This window comes from Rhipicephalus sanguineus, chromosome 6, assembly GCF_013339695.2.
Source record: "Rhipicephalus sanguineus isolate Rsan-2018 chromosome 6, BIME_Rsan_1.4, whole genome shotgun sequence".
In the NCBI taxonomy this organism is placed as follows: Eukaryota; Metazoa; Arthropoda; class Arachnida; order Ixodida; family Ixodidae; genus Rhipicephalus; species Rhipicephalus sanguineus.
Genome location: NC_051181.1, coordinates 81,632,642 through 81,645,879, shown reverse-complemented (window position 1 = coordinate 81,645,879; position 13,238 = coordinate 81,632,642). Strand labels below are relative to the sequence as shown.

Sequence of the window (13,238 nt, the reverse complement as noted above, 5' to 3'; positions counted from 1 at the left end):
CACCTCTCTCAGGATGTGACTGCGCATGCGCCCTTCCGCTACCGGAAAAGTCGCGAAACGCGCCCTCGATCGATCTCGCCGGGTTTCGTTCTGGCAATACCGGTTGTCCCGGCCCATACAAAAACCCTGCCGAAACGGCAGAGGGCAGCACAGGAAAATGAAAAAAAGCTGATTTTATATTGCGTGTATATCCAGCAGCCTCGTATGAGGGGGGGGGGGCGCCGAGTCAGCCCCATACCATTACGCAGTCCGACCTGTACCGTCATTAATTGAAGTCCCAGGTTATGGCCATGCAGGTCCACTGATGTTGCATTCCAAGAGCTGCTTACTTCCCATTTCTACCCCCGGTAAGCCGCAGACCAAAGGCAGGCCGTTGTGGGTAGCACGTCATCGCTTCATGTTCATTATTGCATCCGCTGCGAAGGCTTTTTCTAACTCTGGGTGGAGGGTATCGCTGCGGTGAGACATCGCCCCCCCTCCCTAATGGGAAACCCTGCGTACGCCTATCTATCTATCTATCTATCTATCTATCTATCTATCTATCTATCTATCTATCTATCTATCTATCTATCTATCTATCTATCTATCTATCTATCTATCTATCTATCTATCTATCTATCTATCTATCTATCTATCTATCTATCTATCTATCTATCTATCTATCTATCTATCTATCTATCTATCTATCTATCTATCTATCTATCTATCTATCTATCTATCTATCTATCTATCTATCTATCTATCTATCTATCTATCTATCTATCTATCTATCTATCTATCTAGGTGTCTGTGCATTATTAGCTCAAGCTTTACTAAATGCATGTAGAGTGGCGCTCAATATGAGTTAAAATACAATGGCCGTGTTCGAAGGGGCACGTGAAAATAGTTTTCCATTTACTAGTAATCCCAACAGTGTTTACGTCACCGATTTTTTTCTATGTCGGCGCCACAGTACAGTGTTGGTGCCGCTTTGACCACGTGCAACATGTTCCGACTCCTATTGGGCACGGCTAATCTTTTTTTTTGAAAACATAGAGGTGTTGCTGAGGGCAATGTTTCTCCGAAACTCTGCCCTAACTACAAAAGGGAGCGACCCACAAATTACGTTATTTGTTCGCAGACAGACACCGCACTCATGTACGACGCTGTGACTCTTCTCGCCACTGGGCTTCACAACGCCGACCGTGTCATGCATAACCTGGACTTGCAGTCGCTCAACTGCGATCAACCCAAGCCTTGGAAACACGGATCATCCCTACTGGAGTCCATGAAAATGGTATATAGGCTTCCCAAGCAAAGCTTAGCGGCGCTGCTGCTCTTGACAGGCAGCGCCATCTCTGACAGAAAAAAAGAAACTGGGGTGTAAGCAGCGAGCGTTTTCCCTTCTCTCCACCGCATTGCCGCTCGCGTCTGTGTACGTGCGGAGCTCTCGCGGTGCAGTGTACTCGCGGCGCCTCACAATGTACCGCCTGCAGTGCGGGTTCAAAAGATGTCACAGCTGGATAGGTACTTCCGAAAAGCGAACTTGATAAAAGGAGAAAGGCTCGTCAATCACGTTAACGGTGAAGAGCAGACGATCGATGACAACGACGCCCGACTCAAAACGAAGTGCATTTCCCAAGTCGCGATTACACCGTGTAGGACTTATACCTCGAGTTAAGTTTCATTCTGTCATGTTAAAGATGAATAATGGTCCACAAGCACTCCGAAATGAAGCCGTACACGCTATGGATGTTCTGTGGTGTGGACTACGAATCATATGATTGTTGTTTTGATATGGCATGCTTAACAGTAGCAGCCGTGTACTTTTGTGAACAAACGTTTGCGGCGTGCGAAAAAAAGGAATTACACGGCCATGGCCCTGTTTCCTGAGAAGGTTAGATTCAAGTCCTCCGTGCCGCTGGAGAATCACCCGCCGATTCAGACGCGAGGCAGCTAGCTGAGCTTTAACCACTGTGAAGCAAGATGAATTGCTCGCCTCGTTTTTTCGGCTCTCGTGTCATGCTTGCAGTCTCTTTTTATATCGACTTGACAGGCGTATAAAACCTGCTGCGCGAACGCGGCTACAAAATCGCACAAAGTCAGAAGGTGACAGATGGTTACTTCAAGGTTGCAAGTGCAACGCATGTATTAAGTGCCAGTTGTATTTAGCGGCTTAAATGTACAGGGTGTCTGTCCCAGCTATCACGCAGCACGATTTAAAAAAAGAGGAACGGCGTTACGCGAATCAAACCTACAGCATATTGTTCCTAGTACACTAGAGTAGCCACTGCTTTTTCGTTAATGAGGTTTAATTAATTAGTCATAATTATATTTCTAACTCGAGAAGTACTCGCCTAATTGTCAAAATGTCAATTAGGCGTATGTAGGCATGTTCAAATGGCATCTAACGGCGCTACTTTCAACAACGTGCTAATTGCGCGCTCATTTTTTCCGGCTGATAAAGAAAGCCCGCTAAATATGAAAAATAGCACGTGACTACGCTCCCACCCGCAAAGGAAACCAGCGTCCTCAAATAAGCTTACTGCAAACAACCGCTTTGCCTGTTGCGAAAGACAGCGTTCCGCATTTTGGCAAGGGCCGCCAGCGATATGCGCGCAATTTCGCTGGGATTCAGTCCGTTCGATAGTACGCCGCAATCATCCATATCTCACGGCCGACTGTTCTCATTGATAACGCGGCAGGTGTTCTGATTATGGCCTGACTCTGTAAAGTCAAGCGGTGCGTTTTTAGGCCGGGAGTGGCAGATAGGGCAATGCGTTTTTTTTTTCTGCATTTTATTTTCCTTGATACTGTCTGCCTCATAGGGAGCCTGGTTGAGGGCGCTGGTTCCCGACGCGCGCAACACTCTAGTCACGTGTCACTTTTCATATTTCGCGGGCTTTCTTGATCAAGCGGAAAAAATGAGCGCGCAATTAGCACGTTGTTGAAAGTAGCGCAGTTAGATGCCATTTGAACATGCCTACATACGCCTCATTAACATTTTGACTATTAGGCGAATACTTGTCGAGTTAGAAATATAATTATGACTAAATAAATAAACCTCATTAACGAAGAAAAAAGCAGTGGCTACTCTAGTGTACTAGGAACAATATGCTGTAGGCTTGATTCGCGTAACGCCGTTCCTCTTTTTTTAAATCGAGCTACGTGATAGCTGGGACACCCTGTATATCACACTAATAAAGTGACAAAAACAAAGCAAACCTGCAGAACGATGTCAAAGCATGCTGAAAATGCACAGACGTCCGTTCCGGCGTGATAAAGCAGCCTTCCCGACGCGTGAATTGCAAGCGCCGAACTTCTGACAATGTGCCGAGTTCAGTTGAATTCAACGTACCGCGCAACGCTAACGGTATAGCGCGAGTGTGAACGTTCAATAACGACGGGTAAGTCTCACGAACACGGGGAATCAAAACACAAAGTTGTTTCACCTACAACCGTAACTGGACTTTCACAATGCGAGAAGACAGCGTGTAATCATTACTGTAGTCGCTGCGTGCATGCGGCGAGTTACCTACCGATTCAGGTAGTCGAAACGAACGAAAGCGATGAACTCAGACAACCAAAATAGAAGGCGAGACAGCGCTGTCAGCTATCCACGCTTGCCGCCTTTATTTATCGTGCGACACGACCGGGAAACAATACAGTTTCACACGTAAATCGCGTGCCTTCGTGTTGTCTGCACTGTTGTGGCAGCCCAGGACACAGGAATACTTCCGACCTCACGTCCGCTTCCGTGGGGTCGCTTCTGTCATCGCGGAAATGCGCAGCTTCGCACAGCAACGTTCAACGTGCTCGGTTCAACGTGCCGTGCTGACGGCCCCCCAGTTACCCGCACCGACAGAAGAACACGCGCGCTACCGCTACGCCGCTACCGTGAAAGGGGCTGAGTCGGCCGCGCATAAGGTTCAGAGCTTTCCGACAGAGCCGCAGCGCGGCTGGAGCGGCGCTGTCGTCGCGCCGCAAACTTGAGCTTGGGTTCCCTATACACTGGGCGTGCCGACATGAAAGGCTTTGCATGTTACCAGCAGGGTATACCCCGCTCATCAATACACCGTCAAGAAACACAACTTGAACTTCGTTAAAAAAAAGACAACTCCTTTAACTTACCACTCAAGCGACAATCCTGTGAAATGGCTTAGTGTAAAGGTCAGTGTTCTCTTGGGGGAAAGAAAAGCTTTTAGTTCGCGGGAAAAACACATATAGGCGAGATTTCAAAAAAAGGAAAGAACTCTCAAGGAAATTGTTCGTTAAATCAAATCGTGGACATTTTTCGTGGTGGACATAATGGCGATTGCTGCCAGCACTTGGCAAAGCGCATTTAGGAACAGATAGCTAGTGGGTTCTGCGCCTCATATGCAAAGCTCAGTGTAATGTAGCATGTACAACGGTATCCCAAAGATTTCCGACAAAAATATTCATTGAAAAGGTGTTTGGCGGTTCTGGACACCATATCAGTGATTGCAGTCAGCAAGTGCAAAGTGCACTACCGAACAGAAATTTCAGTGAATGCGGCGCCGGATTTACAGTACCCCGAATAGTGAACTTTATAACACCATATGCAGGATTCACTACCGAAATTGTTTGTGAGAATCCATCAACGGTAACACATAATATAAGAAAACACGCGGAATGCGGGAAGCGCAGCTTTCGCGCATATTAGCCTGAGAGTGAAAAATATAGCACAGTTGCCTTCAAAATGAATAAATCCTGACAGTAAGCAGAAATGCGGCTACATAATTCTCATCGTCGACGTCTATGCGATGTTCGCACGTGGTTTAGGATTCACTAAACATATAGCGGCGTCCTTAAACGTGTACCTACCGATAAATAGGAGCGCGCAATGCTTGTGATTTTCTGACTAACGATGGACCACGTTTGCCAGCTACACGCTTCAGTGCCACGCCAGAAGAGCAATTCAAAGCTTCGGCTTCATCGTGACAAATTTAGGCGCTCATTTTTCGTGTTTAAACTGAACCGAACACCTATATAATCCAAGAAAAATCACTGCTCTTTTCTTTATTTATTTATTACTGATGCAGACAACTATTAGGGGACTGACAGGTGACGTACGCATCGAACAGCGTGGAATTCGCGAGGATTTCTACATGGACGTAATTGAACTGAAGACGAAAGGAATGATAAAGGTGAGCTGTCTAGTTAATGTAGCATAATTATGTTGAAGTACGTAATCTTTGTAAAAAGCAGTGCCTTTACCTGCTAATTCATTTCATTTGACAAATAAGCGATTTATGTAGACCAACCTATTAGTGCCGAACAGAGAAGTGATTCATTTTGTTAATCATTAAAATCTTGGATTCAACAGGTTTGAAAAAAAAGTGCTGCAAATGGTATAATGGCTGGAATATTTATTTATTTATTTATTTATTTATTTATTTATTATTTATTTATTATTTATTTATTTATTTATTTATTTATTATTATCATAATGAACCCTAAAGGCCCTCGAAGGAGTATTACATAAGGAACAGATTCATAAAGCAATCGATGTTTCCTTACACAATGTCAGAGAACAAAATGCAAATTTCAAGACGAGAGTAGTGGCTGGCTAGTACGTTTGGTGTAACAATTCCTCGCGCTTGGGAAACAAAGGAATAAGGACGGCTTCCTCAGCGAGGCATCGTTGTAGACGGTTGCGGAATAATCTTGATCACGGGAACGTGCACCCAAACCTCGGAAAGTGTACGTTCTTACATTGAACCTATATTTCAATACGGTCCTATTGGTCGGAGTGGAACCTACTTCGTTGTACCTTACAGCACAATGCCATTTGTACTTTGTAATTTGGTACGAAAGATATTTTTGATTACACACTTATTACGCAGAGAAAAGAACGCAAAAAAAAAAGACAAGACGTTACATATTCCTACGCAGTATAATCGCCATCAAGTAAGTAATCACAGCTTCTGAAAGTTACTTTGATGTTAAAGTTTAACTTGACGCTTTACAAGATATCGACTAAAGAGGCGTGTGGGTTAATGTAATTTTTCTTCGCATTTGCTTCAAATCAAATGTCATTGCCATGTTAAAGAGTATGGCATTTCCGTGCCATTGTTGTCGCTTGCAAGTTGAAAACACGTGAAATGGAATACTCTACCAGATTATTTCAAAGTTGTCTGAGCAACTTCATGCTTACGCGCCAAGCAAAGTGGACGAATCCAAAATAAGCAAAGTTAATTTTTTCTATTATCGTGAAAATGGGCACCATTTCTTTTGTCCTCGCAGCGTTTATTCTGATTCTTTGACTGTAGTAAGCGGTTGAAACATCAGTACAGCTTAACTTTGATTACAACGCATTTTCACACTCCTAACTTGACCGCATCGTCAACCTAGGAGCGCGAGGAACAAAACAGAAAGCATTGCGTCGTAGCTGAATAATTGAGTAACGCAAATTGACTTAATTACTTCCCATCTATGAAGTGACTAACGTTGGCAGATATGTTAGCAATGTAGTAGAATAGAGATACACAGCGCTTTGTGGCAATGTACGGATCATAATCATTGTCCACACGTATTTTATTTCAATTTTGTTCATCTTTTTCCCTTTTTAAGGTAGCAACATGGCATCCAGTTAACGGCCTGGCATACTTCGTCAATTACACTCAAGTTGCCGAGAAGGAGTTTACAGACAAGCTCGAAGGTTTGACCCTGCGGGTTACAACAGTCGAGGTGAGCGAAAAAGCAAAAATAAAAATCCGGCAGATTGCACGCACTGTGGGACTCGATGTAATGCGACGCAGCCAGCAAAGAGCTGCACACATTGCCTTGTTTGTCTTTGAGCCAAATCAAATGATTCATGCCAGGGCATCTAGTTGACAAAAATTGGGGGACACTTAAGCTTCGCCTTTAAGAGTTGAACGCGATAGCGATATCCTGTCCCTACTGCGCAGTTCGAACACTACGAGTATTTAACAGAATGTGCGCACTAAGGTGTGTGCCTTATGTAATGGGTAGGATGCTTTAAACCAGGAGCAGTTATGTTCGAGAAACTTTTTCGTAGTTGCGATGCACCCACTACGCAGTCTTAAGGGAATACGCACAGTAATGTGTGTGCCTTTTGTAATGGGTGGCTGTCTTTAAACCACCAAGTCGTTAGGATATTGACATGGTGTGACGCCCGATGGCTATGTACGCTTGTACCACGCAATATTACTGCGATATTAGATCTCGTACTGTGACACCTGTATACAGGACACGTATTTTTCGGAAGCATGAAAGTTACTTTCAGTGCAGCTCCGGGCAGAGGCGTGGCTGTGTGGTAGAACACCTGCTTGCCACGCATACGGCCTAGGTTCGATTCGCACTGGGACCCAGCATTTTTATTATTTACTTTATTTGCAGCTTTTTCCATTTTTTCGGTCACAGACAAGATGATGATTTTTCGCTCACAACTAACGGCGCCGACACCTACGCCGACGGCGGAATTTCTGCGATACGAGCTCTTTAACGCTATCGCGTTAATATATCGCATGTTTGCCATGCACGCATGCATTCACAATCTGGTATATGTCATTCTTATGAGACGTATATTCCGGTATATACAATGCATGACCTATCATTTATATTCATCACGCGTTCGTGGCATGTTGCACACTTTTTTGGCATATATCCAGTTAACACAACGGCCGGAAGCGCACTATGGCAGTGTCATGTAAATCATACCGTACATGACGTGCATATAACATGATTCACATGTTGGGACCTGTCATTTATGTTCGTCATACAGTCACATCATGCAATACCAATTTTGGTGTATATCAAACGAGCGAAATGGCCGCGAGTGCACCATGAGTATGGCATGTAATTCATGCCATACATGACATGCATATTATGGTTTTCGTGTTTCCATCTGGCACTTATGTTCGTCATGCAGTCACATCGCGCAATACGAATTTTGATGTACATTAAGCGAGTGAAAAGGCCGCGAGTGCACCAGGAGCGTGGCATGTAAATCATGCCATACATGACATGCATGTCATGGTTTTCATGTTACTACCTGTCACTTATGTTTTTCATACAGTCGGGTCGCGCGATACCAATTTTGGTGTATATCAAGCTAGCGAAACGGCCGAGAGCGTACCATGAGAGTGGCATGTAAATCATAACATACATGACCTGCATGTCATGGTTCTCAAGTTACCACCTGATATTCATATTCTTCACGCAGTCACATCGCGCAATACCAATTTTGGGGTATACCAATCTAGCGAAACGACCACGAGTGCGTCATGAGCGTAGCATGTAAATCATCTCGTACATGACATGCATGTCATAATTTTCATGTTACCACGTGTGAGCTATGCTCGTCATATAGAAATGTCTCGTCATACCAGTTTTCGTATATATCTATTCATTTAAACGGCCGCGAGCGGCCCGAGATTATGTCACGTAAATCATGCTGCACATGACATGCGTGTCATGATTTGCACGTTAGGACCTGTCATTATGTTCGCCATGAACTCTTGTCACACCATACAAATTTTGCTATATATGGAATGAACGTGAACGGCCGCAAGAGCCCAAGGCCGTTGGAATGTAAAACATGCTGTTCATGCCATGCAGATCATGATGTTCATGTTGTGACCTGTCATGTATGTTCGTACTACAGTCATGTTATGCAATACCAAATTTTAGTATACATCCGATTAATGAAACGGCCAGGAGAGCACAAAGTCGTAGGCGGATAGATAGATAGATAGATAGATAGATAGATAGATAGATAATAGAGATCGATAGATAGATAGATAGACTAGATAGATAGAATATAGATAGATAGATAGATAGATGATAGATAGATTAGATAGAGAGAAGTAGATAGATAGATAGATAGATAGATAGATAGATAGATAGATAGATAGATAGATAGATAGATAGATAGATAGATAGTAGATAGATAGATAGATAGATAGATAGATAGATAGAGAGATAGATAGATAGATAGATAGATAGATAGATAGATAGATAGAGATAGATAGATAGATAGATAGATAGATAGATACGCTCAAAGTCAGCAGAATTCCCCTAACAATGCTTCGCATTTAAAAGCCTCGGCCGCAAAAGGAGAGAGGAATGCTGCACTAATGAAGCACAGTGCGTTGTGGGGACACAATAGGTACGTGGTGTTCGAGGTCTGTGGAAAAGTGTAATGGTTCCTGGGCTTACTTTTGGGAACTCAGTGGACGTAGTATGAGGTCGGAGGCGCAATCAGAATGGATTAATCAAAAGACTGTGGAGCGCCTCACGTTGGGTGCTCACGGGAAGACGACAAATGAGGCTGTAAAGGGCGATATGGGATGGACAGGTTTTGAGGCGACGGAAGCTCAGAGCAAAATAAGGTTCGAAGAGAGGCTAAGGAATATGAAAGAGAGTAGATGGGCGGAGATGGTGTTCCATTATTTCGATAAAAAGAGCGTGGAGAAAAAGGACAGTAGAGAAAAAGAACTAGAAGGCTCACTAGTAAATATACGGCTTGTAGTGTAAGCGATATGGCAATAAAGCGAAAAGTTGGATAAGCGGAGAGGATTTACTAGACGGCAGTTATAGAGAAAAAACCGGCTCTGGGTAACTACCGAAAAGGAAAAAAACGAAATAAGGAGTGATGCATTTAACGATAATTCAAAGGGAAGCGCTTTACTGTTTGAAGCGAGATGGGGTTTACTTAGAACGCGTAGTTTTAAAGCGAGATTCAGTAAAGAAGAACAATGCACATGCTCTGGGAAATATAAGAAAACGGCGGAGCATGTTTTGATTGAATGTGGAGATATATCCACTCAGGTGTACGTTTGGGCACGAGCCTGCATGAAGCCTCGGGTTTTACGGACAGCACTCCAAAGTTGAACAGACCCGCGATTGAAATAAGTAAGAGACGGTTAGAGTATTGGTGGCGGAAAATTAGAGAGAAAGGACAAAAATAAATAGTGGGAAAAATAAGGACATTCTGCCGAAAAGGGCAGAGAACTGGCCTGTGAATTTACGTTTTTTTTTCTGTAGTAAGATAGATTTAACCGTAGTAGAGGCATTAGACCAACATTTTATAAAAAAGGGGAATTTTTTTTCTCTCGAGCCTGGTATCACGCTTGTCACCACCCCGTTATAAAGGGGACGCTCACAGCATCCATTCACCAAATAGGAAGGCGCTGACTGGCGGAGGGTCTCTCCCGCCACGGATTCCGCTAACGAGGCTCACCGAGAACGACAGCGTGCGCTCGCCCGAGAGCGGCAGTGCCGACGAAGAGCGGATCCCGCCGTCATGGATATCGAGCAAATATAAACGCAAGAGAAACAAACGGACGGGGCGTGCATGGCATTTCCCCAGCATTCACTTAGTTGAGCTGCCCAAAATTTTCGTCTATCTTTTCACAGATGTTAGACTTGAGTTTCGGAAAGCACTAATGTTTTTATTGTTATTATTAAACGCATTGAATGGTAGGTTTGTGCCTTTCTAACGCCTGATACTCCTCTGCTATTGCATAGCAGTTGTCGCCATAAAGTTGTACACAATCACAAAGCTGTACAAATGTAGGCAGATAAACGAACACTGTCTCCTCAACAAAAAAAAAATTGCAAAACACAAATATTCACATAAACGTAATAACCACGCTGAACGTAAAAGTTCGCCAAGATGTTTTCACACCAGATCTTTAAGCATTTGCAGACTGTCAACTGCCACACTCTAACTGCAACAGTCATGTTTGCAGAAACAAATGCTGCGCAAATACAAAATTAGAAGAAACATGTAACCAAGAATACCGGTTAATAATAACAATGCGATCAATACTTTATTTGATTTAGTACCTTTGTGATATTTGTCATACTTCCGAAAATTGCACTAATTCACGCGCAAGAAAGTTTTCATAATTTTCTGTGGAGGTGTGGGCTTCGCCTGCTGCTTTCAACTGTACAGTGTTTGACTAAAATTAGTGGATATTAGTGCAGTAGGTGCTGTACTTGGTTTGTAAGGGTCGTTCAGGACATGTAATTGAATTTCTTTACTAAAAAATTGTTGTTTGAATCTTTTTGTTCAGTGAACATTTATATTTCAGCACTGACACTTTCTATATAGTGAGAATCCGTCCTCGTTTTCATTTGCAAAATTGACGTTGTTGCGAAGAAAAGAGAAGAGAGAGAAGGAATATAGGAAAGGTAGGAAGGTTAACTAGACTATACGTTCAGTTTGCTACCCTGCACATGGGGAGGGGAATACTAATGTAACAGAGAGAGAAACAGAAGGAGAGACACATTTCGCATCGCACACACAATGCCGAGGTGCACAGGCGGTCGCTCAATGAAGTTGCTTTCAAGTACTGCAGGAGGGCTCGCGTGGCTTTCTGGGCCGATGTGGTGTGCGACCAGGCTCCCAAGGTCTTTCCTTCATTAAAGCGCCGATCATCGAGTCTACTCAAGGCAAACTGGAGAGTCCGGCGATCTTCATCAAATTGGGGACAGTGGCACAAGAGATGTTCAATACTCGCTACGCAGTTGCAGCTGTCACCGGCACCGCATTGCCGGTTGCAACCGGCAAGTTGCAACCGGCACAGCATTGTAGCGTCACGTCGAAAAACCTTGAATGGTAGTTGTAGCTGGAGTAACGATCCAATGTTCTGTGGGCGACGATTCGAGTTAAGCGGAGAATTCCAGTACGCAAGCGTGGCATAATGCCCTATGTGACGAAGCTCTCTAGCAGCGTCTACTCTTGATAAGGGTACGAACAGTGTGGGCGCTCCATCGAGGGCACATCGGGTAGCGTCGTCGGCGAGGTGGTTACCACTGATTCCACAGTGACCCGGCAGCCATTGTAAAACAATGTCGTGTTCTTAATTAGTGGCGCGATGCAGGCTTCGCACGCATTGAAGGGCTGCCTTAGAGCCGCAGAATATGGCCCATCTACTAGGGGATTCTTGCATAACAAGCTCCACAGCGGCTCGAAAAGCGTCGAGCTCGCAGCTCATAGATGTCGTGACGTGTGAGGTCTTGAAGTTGGCGGTGATTGATCGAAATGGTGCCACAAAGCCACGTGTCGAACTTCCCAAGACCAAACGATCCTTGTAAACATGAATTCGGTTAGCATAAGGTATATGCAAAAGGTCCAATGAAATCTGCTTGAGGGCTGCAGATGACAGGCTTGCCTTTTTTAGATATCGCCGGTACTTCAAGGTGCACAGTGGTTCTTTTCATGTACCACTCCGGAGATAGGGGTATGGTTGCGGGCGAGAATGTCCACGACATGGAATGCTGGTTAGTCACACCAACTGTAGAAAACGCTGCCTTTGGTTTTCCCAGTGGCAAGCTAGCGAGGTGGTGGTCAGGCACTCTGAATATGTCACAAATATGTTACCCGAGTTTGTCGAAAGTTACATATGTCGCAGTCGGGTGGTCTTTGGCAATAGCAATCGTTGCTATCGTGTTAGCACACCAAGGTAGCCCCAAGCACGTGCGAAGTACTTGGCCTTGAATGCTTTGCAGGACCCGTATGTTAGTTTTCCCGGATTTAGAAAGCACGGGCGTGCTATACCGCAAATGTCTCAAGAAGAGTGCTCTGTACAATTGAAGCATAGATGGCACGGATGTGTCCCACGTTTTACTGGCGAGAAATCTCATTAAGTGTGCGACAGAGGTGAGCGTCTTCTTCAAGTGCGAGATGTGAGCACTCCACGAAAGATCTCTGTCTATAATTAGGCCCAAGAATCGGTGACGTCTCGTATATGAAAGCCTCGCGGTGTCGATGGAAACGGGTTACCAGATCGTGGGCTTGCGACTAAAAGGGACTAAAGCGCATTTCTCGGTGGAAATTCTGAGGCCTCGAGCATGGAGGTACATCGACATTATTCTCTCTGCTTTTTGGAGCCGTGCGCGTACGTGGGGTCGTGTCACTGCTGAAGTCCAGATGCATGTATCATCAGCACATACAGAGAGGTTGACTGATCGAGGTAGAATTTGGATAAGTGCAATGATCGTGAGGCTAAACGAAGTAGGGCTAAGAACCCCGCTTTGTGGAACGGCATCAGTGGTGTAATGGTTAACGGTGCGGCCTTCCGCAGTATGCACGAACAAGGTTCCCCTCAAATCCATCGAAACATTTCTCCACCGATTCCAATGTTCACCAATGCACCAAGACTGGCATCGTGCGTTACGATGTCATATGCACCTTTCCCATCGAGGAGCATTGCAACCGAGATGCACTTGAGGTATTTCTGTTGTTGCACAGACGTTAGAAGGTC

The 13,238-nt window shown here is 44.5% G+C and overlaps 1 pseudogene; it reads left to right on the top strand.

Moving 5' to 3' along the window:
- LOC119395944 (glutamate receptor ionotropic, kainate 2-like) overlaps positions 1-13,238 on the top strand; it is a 235,584-nt pseudogene that overhangs the window by 202,595 nt on the left and 19,751 nt on the right.